The sequence below is a fragment of the Bubalus bubalis genome, chromosome 16 (genome assembly GCF_019923935.1).
Source record: "Bubalus bubalis isolate 160015118507 breed Murrah chromosome 16, NDDB_SH_1, whole genome shotgun sequence".
In the NCBI taxonomy this organism is placed as follows: domain Eukaryota; kingdom Metazoa; phylum Chordata; class Mammalia; order Artiodactyla; family Bovidae; genus Bubalus; species Bubalus bubalis.
The window spans coordinates 70,645,102-70,659,149 of NC_059172.1; the positions used below are offsets into that span (position 1 = coordinate 70,645,102).

At 39.0% G+C, this 14,048-nt stretch overlaps 1 long non-coding RNA gene across 1 annotated transcript in view; it reads left to right on the plus strand.

The window, feature by feature from the left end:
- Positions 1 to 366: 366 nt before the first annotated feature.
- LOC112579725 overlaps positions 367 to 14,048 on the plus strand; it is a 67,860-nt gene continuing 54,178 nt past the window's right edge. Inside the window, exons 1-3 of the long non-coding RNA XR_006545426.2 lie at positions 367 to 547; positions 3,048 to 3,407; positions 4,984 to 5,073. This is a non-coding gene — a long non-coding RNA (uncharacterized LOC112579725). The remainder of the gene's footprint in view (positions 548 to 3,047; positions 3,408 to 4,983; positions 5,074 to 14,048) is intronic.

The window sequence follows — 14,048 nt, forward strand, 5'->3', positions numbered from 1 at the left end:
TGCAGAGTCTTATTTGGATCAGTTACTAACAGAAACTATTGAACAATGCCCAATCTCCTACTATATGTGAACTTATTTGTTCTCTCTTTATTATCTCATGCATCTATCATTGTATTGAAAAAGTATAATATGTAGACACCTGTAAAACTGCTTCCCTTTCTTTGTATCTCTGTGTGTGGTTCCATGGAGCACAACTATAAAGAATGACTCATTAATTAAGTCATTCAGCAGGTATATGGTGGACCTGCTCATCTGAGCCAGGGAAACTCAAATCACCCACTGGGGCTCAAAGATATCAATCATCACCTCACTTTCTGTCAACAATGAGCCAAGCTCATCACTCAGACTGGAAAAGAATAAGGAGGAGGGTTTAAGTGGGTGAGAAATGTATTTAAGTTTGGGGTGTTTTCACTTAGAGGACAAGATTTTAGCTAACCAGGTCCCAGATGTGGGATCGATGACCCCAGAAGACATGCAGGAAGCCAAAGGAAAGGATCCCTGGGGAAGTGCCTCAACGTTTACATCTATCTGTCTAAACTGGACCATGGTTAGTGATCTTCAAATCTGAATTGTTATCTTAATGTCATAATATTTGAGATGTGATGAAATTCTTTGTTTCATTTGCTGGAATCTTGAGAAATCACAAAATTGTATTTTTAAGAAATAATAACTTTCATGCTGTTTGTTTCATTTTTGTTAGTTTTTTTTAAGATCCAAGGAAGGAAATAATAAAAGGAGATTTTTTTTCCCCCAAGTTTGTTCAATGTCTTCTTAGGGTCCAGATATAATGAAATATTTCCTTAGAAACTCTTCTCTGTTCTAAACTGGGTGAATTTTTTTTTTTTTAACAAAGGACTTATTTCCTTAAGTTCCCTCCTTGGAACACCTAGAGAATTTAGGGTGGAGAATTTCCAGTAAGGCAAGCAACTGTATGGTCAATAAATGCTTCTACTTCCTCCTCCCTTGCTCATAGCAGACCCCACCAAACAAGCACATTTTTCTATTGAGACTAGATTTGTGTGTAGTAATATAATCTCTATTTCACAGAGGAAGAAACAGAAATTTAGGAGTTAAATAGCTTTGCCTCTTTTGACTCTAAAGCTATTATTATCCAGGGAACCACTACCAATTGATCAGAGTTGGCAACTAGTATGAAATGTATTTGCCATCCATGATCTAGTTTACCCTCATTATTTTTCATGAAAGGTGATAAGAGTTGGGATAGTTTGAATAATATAGTTGAAAGTGTCTTGCAAATTTTTAAAGAATGCCAAAGATGTTAATTGTTTTTTTAAATCAAGGACACAAGCCCAATTAGTATAAGTGCAATCCCCAACCTTTTTGGTACCAGGGATTGATTTCATGGAAGACAATTTCCCACAGACTGGAGGGTGGGGAATGATTTGGAAATGGCTCAAGGACATTACATTTATCATGCACTTTATTTCTAACCTAATGCTACTGCTAATCTGACAGGGGTTGCCAGTCCCCAACTGGGTGGTTGGGGACCCCTGATTTATAGCAATTCTCAGATTGTGTTGTGCATCAGAATTACCTGGAAAGCTTGTTAAAACAGATTTCTGGGGGCTGCCTCAGAGTTTCTAACTTATTAATAGTAGGTTTAAAGGGCCAATCCAAGAATTTGCATATCTAACAAATTCTCATGTAATGTTGGTGCTGCTGCTCCATGAATATCACACTTTGAGAACCCCTGATTTATTGCATACCAGAACACAAACGTGTTTACTATGAAATTTATCTTCTGCATTGTTTCTAAGGCTCAAAAGTCATTTGTAAAATACTTTTTTTCCTGTATTATCTCTAGCAAATAAACTTCAGGCAAGAAAAGAAAATCAGACTGATTTTTGTAGGTATTCCTCTGCCACCCTCAAGCCTCCATTCTTGCATATTCAATGAAATGTTCATGTTGATAAATGTAAATGTGTAATCACTGGACCAGAGTCAGCATGGAGTTTAACACTAACTGAGAGAAAAATTGAACCTTAGGAATATGAGAAAAGAATTAGTCAGAGGCAAGGGTAAGGATGGAGTAGGTTACAGGAAGCTAGAAAACAGGAACCATTTATAAAGGGATGTGTGAGATAAGGCTAGCTGTTAGGAAGGAAAACAGAAAGGTTTTGGAACCAAAGAATAAAATGATGCCTCAAGTATTGATGAATTGATCAAGTATTGATGTACTGGACCCATTCATTGTGCATGAAAAGCAATCACATGAAATTTGGCTCAAATATTTGTAGGGCACCCAAGTGAAATGGAATTACATTTTTCTAAAGAAGCTGTGGAGAACAGAACTGGCTCCAGTGGGCCAAGTTTCAAGGAAGCAGAGGTTTGTAACAACCATTGCATATGAAGATGGACTGGGCTGCCTTCAAGGCAGGGACTTTCCTAATATTGAAATTGTCTAATTAGGATCGAGTGACCCCTGGGAAGGGCATTTAAGCAACAAATGTGGAGGCTAGACATGGAGGCATGCAGATTAGATTACTCTGAATTCTTCTGGGACTAGGGAAACCCAAGAACACTTAAATTTAAAATAAGAGTAGAAACAAGATGGCAGACAAGGTAAGAATAACTTCATTGGTGTCTGTCAAGAGGCTGGACTTTGGACTCAAATGAAAGCACTGAAGGCAATAGTTCAGTCATGTCCGACTCTTTGTGACTCTGTGGACTGTAGCCCTCCAGAATTCTCTGTCCATCATTCTCCAGGCAAGAGTACCGGAGTGGGTAGCCATTCTCTTCTCCAGGGGATCTTCCCAACCCAGGGAACAAACCCGGGTCTCCCTCATTGCAGCAGATTTTTTACCATCTGAGCCACCAGGGAAGCCTGGCCTCAAACAAGACCCAGCTCAATTTGCAGCTCCACATTTCCTTGCTGCTCTCTACTCCATCTCCCTTGGCATCTGTAGATCAAGTGCAGAATTAGCTGTCTCATAGCATCCTAGTGAAGGTGCGTCACATGGAAATTGTTCCTGACACATAGTAGGAGATTAATAAATGTTCATTATCTGCCCCTGTCTCCCCTTTAGTAAAGTAGAGCAAACTTGACCCAGGAAAAGGCTGAATTTAGGAAATCCAGACCTAACATATATCTTTGGGGTGTACGCTCACAAAGAAGATGATGTTGAACTCTGTATCCTGAACCGGAGACCCCTGAGATCTCAGTCACTTGAACAGCATTCTCCAACCATCACAATGGTCTGAATTTAAATCAGTAAGAAGCAGTTAGTACTACTGCGTCATACAGAAAGGAAGAGAGAACTGGGGGCTCAAGACCCTCCCTTCAGCAGCATATCCCCTTCCCTAAGGCTTGGGTGAACACTGATGACAGCCCAGACCCTCCCAGCAGGGCTCAAGGCAGATAGAAAACAAAGCCCAAGCTGAGACAGGTAGGTAGGATATTCAGGTCACAAGCTTATATATACTGGGTGGATCTGGGCCTGGGAAGGAGCGTGTTTATTCGGCTTTAAGCTGAGAATCTTAGCCTAACTGAACTTGTCTAAGAAACATTGTTAGTATAAGTATTTTCTGAGATTGAGTGTATAGATGGGTTGTGGTATTAATCACGTTACCAGGCTAGGGAAGAGGGGATTGTGAAAAATTTGTTTTCAAAAGGGGAATTGGATCTGATCAGGTAGAGAATGATTGATGTGGACAAACAGTGCCTGAAGCTTAATTGGTTACTTTCAGTCATAGTGGAGGGAGGAGCATAATCAAACTGAAGAGAAGGGCATTCTTCCTTAACCGAGGAGACAGTCTTCCACTGCTTTGTACAGATAGAGCTTGCAGCCATCTTGTGACTCTGGGGAACAGAGCTACATGCCAAGTGTTCGTGAGCAGCCAGGTCAAAAATCTTGAGCCACACCCTGCACAGGGACTTTGGTATGTGAGATACTATATTTCTTAATTGTTTAAGAAATTTCATTTTTTAAATACTTTTTTGGGGCCGCACCACATAGCATGTAGGATCTTAGCTCCCCCACTAGGGATTGAAGCCACACCCCTTGCAGTGGAAGCTTGGAGTTTTAACCACTGGACCGCCAGGGAAGTCCTGAAGCCACTTTTAATTATGTTTCTCAGACTTAAAGCCAAACGTACTCTGACTCTAAAGAGTGAGGTGGGAGACTACTGGTTCTCACTATAATCTTCTCTGAAACATCTGATTTTTTAAAAATGTCATGTACTTGTACTATTTTGATTTTTAAAAAATTTTTTAAAGGTCCTTAGTTTTGTTTTGTTTTTCATAAAGGTTAAAGATGACCAATGTAGATGTTAGTCTTTCTTGTATGCATCATAAAAACCGAGAAGAGTTTGGGAATAGTTTAAAAAAATCAGTTAATTCTTTTATATATTTAGAGATGGTAAATCTTTTAGCTATCACAAGGTAAGCAGTGCTTTAAATGGCTTCATTGTTTCACTTTCTAACCAGTTGTGCGGCATCATACAAATAAGGTATTATAACATCAGAATTTAATAAGTAGTAATATTGTACTAAGATATGATTAATAGATCAGTGAAGTAATTTTCAATGCCCTATAAATAATGAGACTATTTGCAAAAGGAGGGTCATATTCCTGGCAAATGTGTCACAGCTAATGCCTATCAATTGACTAATGTTCATTAGCATTCAACACATTAATAGATTAGCTCTTTGTGGGCACTTCTGTTCTCAATTTATAGTTCTTTGTGGTGTGGTAGAGTAGAAATAGCATGTTCTTTGAGGCCTAGCTTGGGCTGAAATCCTAACTTGGAACTTACTAATGTGCCAACTTTGGTCAAGTCACTTGCTGCCTCTAAGCTTCAATTTCTTTATTTAGGCAATAGGGACAGAAAACCAAACTATTTCCTTAGATTTTTGTGTGGAAAGAATTTATCTGTAAAGAAATTAACAATGTGCCTTCAGATATTAAGTAATCAATACATATTATTTTTCTTTCTTTCCTTTCTTTTGATTTTCCTTATTAGAGCTTCTCAGCACCTTGATGTTCAGAGTACAAGAGGGAACCTAAGTATGACCAGAGTGAAAGCATATTCAGAAACGTCTATAAATGTCAGGTAAATTGATGAGACTGGCCCTCAGAGGCCTATTTACATGGCTCTGTGAGTCTCCTGGGGAAGAAGGCAAGCTTTCTGCCTTTGGGACGAGACACAGCTGAGCATGTCTGGGGTACAGCCCCGGTCAGGAGCTGCTATGCCTCTGGGCGTTTGGTGGAGGCACGGTGGATCTGCGTGGAGTTGATCAGAGGGAAGGATGATGCAGCAAATGTTGATCACAATCTTGTTTTGTTCAGGTTTCCTAGTCAACGTCTGAATCCTAGGACACAGAACCTGTAAAAATGCAAAAAACAGTTTTCCAGTAATTCAGTGAGTCATATTTTCAATGACTCATTTGGAGTTGGGCATGCCTACTTGGAGATGCCTTAAACAACATGCAATGAGAATATTGAATGCATTCTCTGTTCTCCAAATGCCCCTTCTCGTTTTCCCCATGGGACAGCCCTGGTACCATTAGAACTCAGAGAGTTAGTGTGGGGCTGGTGGAGCTCTGGGGGCCCAACGGACATAGAGGATCAGCAGTGACTGGTCTACAAAGGTGCGGCCAGTTGGAGAAGTACCAGAAGGGTCCATGGTGCACAGAATACAGGGAGCAGCCACTTCTCTGAGCAGGAATGAGGGCCTCTGTGTCCAGCTGCATGTGAGAGACAAACCTCCAAACTACAACTGTGTGTAAGCATTATTTTATCACTTTTTTGGGCGTGAAGATACTCATTGAATGATATTGAGAAATTATTGCAACTCATAATTTAAAAAATTTCTTATGGGGGCATGTTTATCAACATCGTATACCCTTGAAGTTCATTTATTTTTGTGATTGATTTTTGTAACTGGAAATTCTGAAAGACAAAGGGTTAAATATTCATATTCCCTAAGTTGAAAGCTAAAAATGAAATGAAGTGTTGTTAACTTGCAGTTGAGGTTTCAGCTCAGGTAGATGATGTAGACAAGGACCCTGAGTCATGCCTTGGGCACGTAAGTGGGCTTAGCCCCAGGGGGACTGATCTTAATTCCATTTATCAAGCAATTGCTCTGTGCTAAGCTCTGAGCTATGCCTTTGAAATAAAAAATGTCATTTATACATTTCTATGTGCAACAATAGCTCTCTGGTGTGGGTATAATTATCCCCATACAGATGGGGCTCTGAAGGCTTATGTGACTTAAGTCCTTGGTTGTTGAATAAAGTGTGGAAATGTAAACCCACATCTTTCCAACTATAAACCTGTATTCCAAATCCATATCTAGTGTTTCTCACCTATACCAATATTGTGTTTGATTGCAGTTAAAGTGTTGATAACTGAACTCACACCATATCTAGGTCTTTAGACTGGGAAGATTGGCACTATTTGAGAACTTGTTATCAGAAATTAAGCATCTCTGATCTCACCCCAAACCCACTGAATTAGAATCTGCATTTAAACAAGATTGCCAGGCAATTTGTACACATATGAAATTTTGGGAGACACGATTCTACTCTATATCCACCTTCTCTGCCCACATACATTTTCAATATATTCACTTGGTATAAAAACACAATGAATCCATTGTCTAAGTCCATCTCACAGCTTTGAGGAAGAAACTAGCTGAAGAAAAATTTATTCCTTTCTCTTTCTGACTGGATTTATATGACATCAGAACAATTGGCTGAAAAGTGCACAATTCAGGCAGACCAATGATCTGATACCATGGTTGCCCAAAGGACTCTTTTAAGAAAGTCTGCATTTTAAAAGAAATGACCTCATGCACTGTAGTTGTGTGAATAGCTACAGCCATCATCTTTCTTTAAGACAAGGCCAGGAGGATCACTCCATGCCTCTCTGGCCCTCCACTACCATAACTTAGCTCAGCATGAAGTCAGCCTTGCATCAGCTGGTTTCTGCCTATTTGTCTAAGGAAACAATTCCAAGACAGATCATATTCACAAGAGACTGCATTACCGAAGTCTCCAGAAATGTTAAGCTTTGAATAACATCTCTACAAAATCCAGAATAATGAGGCTGTTCGTTGCTAAACATCTATAGAGTTTACAGTTATTGTGGTAAAAGAAATAATTTTTTTTTCATTGTTGTTCCTGGCATCTGGAAACCTAAGAATATCTTATTACCTAAGAACATTGTGAAGGAAAACTTGAGTTAATTTGCTCCTAAAATGACAACCCACCTGACATCTAGCTACGTGCTTTGCAAAAGGCTTCAAAGGTTTTAAAACTATTCCTGGATAAGAGAGAAGGAAACCAATTACCAGAGAATGGTAGTGATAATTAAGACAATGTTATGATTCATGAAGAAATGGCTGGGTTATGAACAATGAACACTGTGGCATATAAATTACCCAAGAGCAGAGTTTAATGATGTGTTCTTTCTTATTAATTGCTCGTTTGGTGACATGGTCTGTAAAGGTTATTTTTTCAAAGAAACAAAAGTAATCCACTGCCTCATTGTAACCTTGGCAAATTTAACACATTACTAAGTTTTATAACCTTGGAGTGTCTTTAGCTAACCCGTGATTTATCAACATGAACTGTAATTTGGTTTTATATGTATGTATGATAATCATGAGATATGATTCCATATGGAATTTCCATAACTCTAAATGGCCTTCTATTAAATAGCATAAGTTGAACTTTATCATTTAGCACACTGATTTTGTTCACTCATTCATGTAAAATGTTTCTATTGTTAATATTATCTCCTCTAAATCAAACCCCAAATAAAATGTATATTGTATAGATGGATATATTTTGGACCATGGATTGGGTTTACATGCAGCTGCTGAAGCAGACTGCAGTGAGCCAGATATGATTATCTTGGCCTTCTTCCCAAACAATCCCAATCACAGTCTAAATGCCAGATGGAATGGTACAGTGGCCATGATGATGGGATCACAGCTCAATCAATCAGCAAGTATAACTGACATCTATCCAGCTTCGCCAGCTGGCGAGTGAGAAAAAGTATTAACATTTACAATAATGTTTCCTAAATTTCAATAGCTCTGCATCCCCTACTCCCACCTGTTCACATAGATAGTCCAGTTCTTTCAGATATTCTCTTTCCTAAATTTTATTTCTAAATCTTTTTACTGTTAGTCGCTCAGTTGTGTACAACTCTTTGTGACCCCATGGACTATAGCCCACCAGGCTCCTCTGTCTATGGGGTTTTCCAGGCAAGAATACTGGAGTGGGTAGCCATTCCCTTCTCCAGGGGATCTTCCCCACCCAGGGATCAAACCCAGGTCTCCTGCATTGCAGGCGGATTCTTTACCATCTGAGCCCCCAGGAAAGGGCTTATAGGTGGAGCCTGAAAGCTCCCTGGTCCCCATCAGTTTATAGACCTTGAAAAGATCACTTTTCTCCAAGAGCCTTTCAGGGAAGGAGGAGTAGACTGCCTCCCATCGGAGCCGAGTCACTGCTTGCATTCCAGGGCTTTTGTTCAAGGGACCACCGATATCCACGATGATCTCTATTGTTCATTTGTGTTGCACCCACTGCTTGCCAACTTCCTCTGGAGCCCCGAGTTCTGTGTCCTGATGCACCACAGTCCGGCATCGGTCAGCTTCCTCCGGCCACCGACGTCTGCGCCGTCTTCATCTGGGTTTCCGGTAATACTTTCTCCACCAGTAAGAGAACTGACTTCCGTTTCCTGAGTCGCACTCTCAGTGAACAGTCTCAGAGCAGAGAAGTTTAGGGCTCTGGATGACAAATTTCTTTCATTTAAGAAGTCTTCTTCCTCACAGAACACACTCTCATCCCATATGTGAACCAATCCTCCCAACACTCAGATTCAGATCCCAAGGGGATCAGAGGATGGGTCCTACTGAGGCTTGTGTGTAGTTTTCAAAACACAGGGCTTTCTAGTCAAGGTGGAGTGGAGAATGGGATTGGCATCTGGGGTTAACCTGTGGCTTCTCAGTCTCTCCATCAGCTGAAGATGGCTGAGTCTACACATCAGAGCCTGACTTATCCACTCTGTCATGAGGAAGCTGAGAATGCAGACACAGTGCTGGGGTGAAGCAGCAGAGTAGGGTAAGGAGGAAAAGAAGTGCCACTTAACTTTATGGAGCGAGGCTGACCTCTGACTAAAAAGAACCACCATGCAATATTCATGACCCAGTCACTTTGTGAGTGTAGTCAGGATCACAGTGGCACTTGCCTCCCAGAGAGAGGTCAAGTTATGAGAATGCTGCTCATGTATGACACAATTTTTCTAACTGTTCATTCATTCAACAGATATTTAATAAGTACCTACATTGTGTCAGAGACATATATAGTGTGGATGAATGGATAGATAGATAAGTAAGTAGAGTCCATGAAACAGGTATTATTCTAACTTCCATGGAGTTGGATAGTAAATGAACATGCACGTGAATATACTTCCACAGATTCTATTATGATTATGAAGGAAAATGACAGGAGATAGTATAACAAGGGAGTTAGGGAAGATCTTGAGGAGGGATAATCATATCATATAGAATTATAATGTATCTTATGTTATTTTGTGCCAGGCTTCCCCGGTGGCCCAATGGTCAAATACCCACCTGCCAATGCAGGAGACATGGATTTGATCCCTGAGTCAGGAAGATTCCCTGAAAAAGGAAGTGGCAACCTGCTTCAGTCTTCTTGCCTGGGAAATCCCACGGACAGAGGAGGCTGATGGGTACAGCCTTCGGGGATGCATAAGAGTCTGACACGACTTAGCAACTAAACATCAACAAATACGTATTTTCTCATGTAATCCTCTAGGAAATTTTACAAAATAACTACTATTCATATTGCTAATTTTATAAACATGGAAACCTACAGAGATACTCACTAATATCTTACACAACCAGTAAGCAGTAGGTCCTGGATTTGAACCTAGGATTTAGGTTGAGATTGAAAGATAAGTAGAATTTAAATGATGAAGAGTATATAGTTTGTCAGACAAAGAATAGTACGTGTGAAGGTCATAATACCTGGTGCATTTGAAGAAGTGGAAGAAGACCAATGAGTGTAGTGAATAAGAGGACATTCACAGCACATGAGGCTGGGGAGCTAAACAGATCATGTGGAACTTTTTTCCCTCTTTTTTAAAAATTATGACATAATTTACTTAGAGAAAAATTAACCTGTTTTAGTGTATATTTCTAATACACACGCCTATATATGTCTACACTGATACATACACAGTCATGTAATCACCATGAAAATCAAGATATAGAACAGTTTTGCGAATCTCAGAAAATCCTCTATTGTCCCTTTGTAGTCAACTATCCTTCCTTCCTTTATCACCCACTGATGTGTTTTATGCAGAGTACATCATGAGAAATGCTGGGCTGGAAGAAGCACAAGCTGGAATCAAGATTGCTGGGAGAAATATCAATAACCTCAGATATGCAGATGACACCACCCTTATGGCAGAAAGTGAAGAGGAACTCAAAAGCCTCTTGATGAAAGTGAAAGTGGAGAGTGAAAAAGTTGGCTTAAAGCTCAACATTCAGAAAATGAAGATCATGGCATCTGGTCCCATCACTTCATGGGAAATAGATGGGAAACAGTGGAAACAGTGTCAGACTTTATTTTTTTGGGCTCCAAAATCACTGCAGATGGTGACTGCAGCCATGAAATTAAAAGACAGTTACTCCTTGGAAGGAAAGTTATGACCAACCTAGACAGCATATTGAAAAGCAGAGACATTACTTTGCCAACAAAGGTCTGTCTAGTCAAGGCTATGGTTTTTCCAATGGTCATGTATGGATGTGAGAGTTGGGGTGTGAAGAAAGCTGAGCGCCGAAGAATTGATGCTTTTGAACTGTGGTGTTGGAGAAGACTCTTGAGAGTCCCTTGGACTGCAAGGAGATCCAACCAGTCCATTCTAAAGGAGATCAGCCCTGGGATTTCTTTAGAAGGACTGATGCTGAAGCTGAAACTCCTTTGGCCACCTCATGCAAAGTGTTGACTCATTGGAAAAGACTCTGATGCTGGGAGGGATTGGAGGCAGGAGGAGAAGGGGACGACAAAGGATGAGATGGCTGGATAGCATCACTGACTCGATGGACGTGAGTTTGGGTAAACTCCGGGAGTTGGTGATGGACAGGGAGGCCTGGCATGCTGCAGTTCATGAGGTTGCAAAGAGTCAGACATGACTGAGTGACTGAACTAAACTGAACTGATGATTTTTCCAGTAGTCATGGACAGATATGAGAGTTGGACCATAAATGAAGCCGAGCCAAAGAATTGATGTTTTCAAACTGTGATTTTGGAGAAGATTCTTGAGAGTCCTTCAGACAGCAAGGAGATCAAACCAGTCAATCCTAAAGGAAATCAACCCTGAATATTCATTGGAAGGACTGATGCTGAAGCGGAAGCTCCAATACTTTGACCACCTGATGCAAAGAGCCAAGTCATTAGAAAAGACCCTGATGCTAGGAAAAATTGAAGGCAGGAGGAGAAGGGGACACCAGAAGATGAGATTGTTGGATGACATCCCTGATTCAATGGACATGAGCTTGAGCAAATTTCTGCAGATGGTGAAGAACCTGGTGTGCTGCAGTCCATGGGGTCGCGAAGAGTTGGACACAACTTAGTGACTGAACAACAACTATTTCTTCATCTCATTCTGGAAGATTTTACCTCATGTTGTTTGAAATTTTATTGTTATGCATATACATGTTTAGGATTGTTACATCTTTTTGGCAAATTGATCCTTGTTAACTTTATATACATTATGTAGCACTCTTTTTTTTTGGCTGTGCTGAGTCTTCGTTGCTGTGTGGGTTTTTCTTTTCTTTTCTTTTTTTAAATTTAAAATTTTTTTTTTTAATTGAAGGCTAATTATAATATTGTATTGGTTTCTCTAGTTGTGGCAAGTGAGGGCTACTCCCTAGTTGTGATGAGTGAACTTCTCATTGCAGTGGCTTCTTCTTTTGCAGAGCATGGGCTTTAAGGCATGAGAGCTTCAGTAGTTGTGACATGTGGGCTTAGTAGCTGCAGCTCTTGCATTCTAGAACACAGACTCAATAGCTGTGGAACACAAGTTTAGTTGCTCCTTGGCAAGTGGGATCTTCCCAGCTCAGGGATCAATTCTATGTTTCCTGCATTGGGAGGTGGATTCTTTACCACTGAGCCACCAGGGAAACCCTAGTACTCTTCTTTATATTAATATTCTTTGATTTGAAGTCTGTTTTTTTTGTTGTTTGAAGTCTGTTTTTTTTTTAATATAGCCACTTCAGTTTCTTTTGAATAGTATCTATGTATGTATAGATTTATATGTATTTATTTTTTCAAGCTTTATTTTAAACTTATTTAATTTTTTATTTAAAGACAGTATTTTATATAGACAGCAATGGTTTGCTTTTTAATCCAACTTGACAATCTCTGAATTTTAATTGGCACATATAGACTATTTATGCAGTTACTAATATACTTGAAACAAAATTGACTGTCTTGTCAACCTAGATAGCACGACTGAGCGACTGAACTGAACTGAACTGAGGGCTTTTAACCTTTAATGACATTTTTAGTGGTTGCCCTAGAATTTACAATATAGCACTTTAATTAATCACAGTCTACCTTTGAATAATTCTTTACCACTTCAGGTATAGCATACAAATATTACAGCTGTATCATTCTCATTTATCCCTCCCACCCTTTGTGCTACTTTCGGGTACACTGCAGTATATTTTTGTTTAGACGTAGTATATAGATACATGATACATGGCCACTGTCTTTGTTTTGAATAGTCCAATATTTTTTAGGGTAATTAAAATGAGAAAAAATATATTTAGTTTCATTAATTCTGTTTAGAGTACTCTTCATTTATTCATGTTGATTCAAATTTCTGTCTATGATTGCATTTATTCTGCCTCAAGAATTTCTTTTAACATTTCTTCTACTACAGGTCTTTTGGGAATAAATTATTTCAAGTATCATCAGGAAAAGTCTTTATATTTTTTTCTTTCTGTATGAAATTGTCTAGATTGTCCTTTTTTTCTCACATACTGCTATAGTTTAAAAATGCTGCTCCATTGTTTCCTGGCTTGAAATGTTCTGACAAGAAATTTACTATCATTTTCATCTTTTTTTCTCTGCATGTAATGTGTGTATGTGTTTGTGTGTGTGTGTTTCTGCCTAGTTGGTTAACACTTTGTTTTTGGTTTCTAGAAGTTTGAATATGATGTGTCTATGTGTATCACTTTATTTTTTATTCTAATTTATTCTGCTTGATGGTCTCTGAACTTCTTGGATTTGTAGTTTCATATCTTTCATTGATTTTGGAAACCTCTCAGCCTTTATATCTTCAAATACTTCAGTTTTTCTCTTCTTTTGGGATTCCAAATATATAGACTAATATTATACCATATTTCACTTTCTTTCTTTCTTTATTTTTTCCTTTTTGGTTTTTCATGAACCATAGCTATTAAATACCATATCTTATTTCTAAAGAATATCTTTTCCCTTTGTGCTTCAGTTTGGTAATTTCTAAAGACCTGTCTTCAAGGTCATTAGACTGATGAGCCCATCAAAGGCAGTCTTCACGTCTGTTACCATTTTTATCATTGTTAGCATTTCCATTTGAGTCTTTCCTACGATTTCCACTTCTTGGTTGATATTATCCATCTATTTATGATATTGTCTACCTTATATACCACAGTTTTTATCATGCTAATACTATCTATTTTTATATTTCTATCTGGTAGTTTAAATATCTAGACTACATCTGATTCTATCAATGGTTTTGTCTCTTAACAGTGTATCATTTCTTGTTTCCTTGTGTGAATCATAATTTGTGGTTAAAATCCTGACATCTTACATAGGACAGTCGAGACTGAGATAAATACTGCTTACTCCTGGAAATGAGCATGCTCCCTCTTGTTAGATATTACGTATCAAGTGTCAAGTCAATCTAGTCAGAGGTTGAGTTGGACTTGGACTCTGCTGTTGTTATGTTTGTCCTCAACACCTCACAGATACAAATTCTTCCAGAATTCCTGTGTGTTTA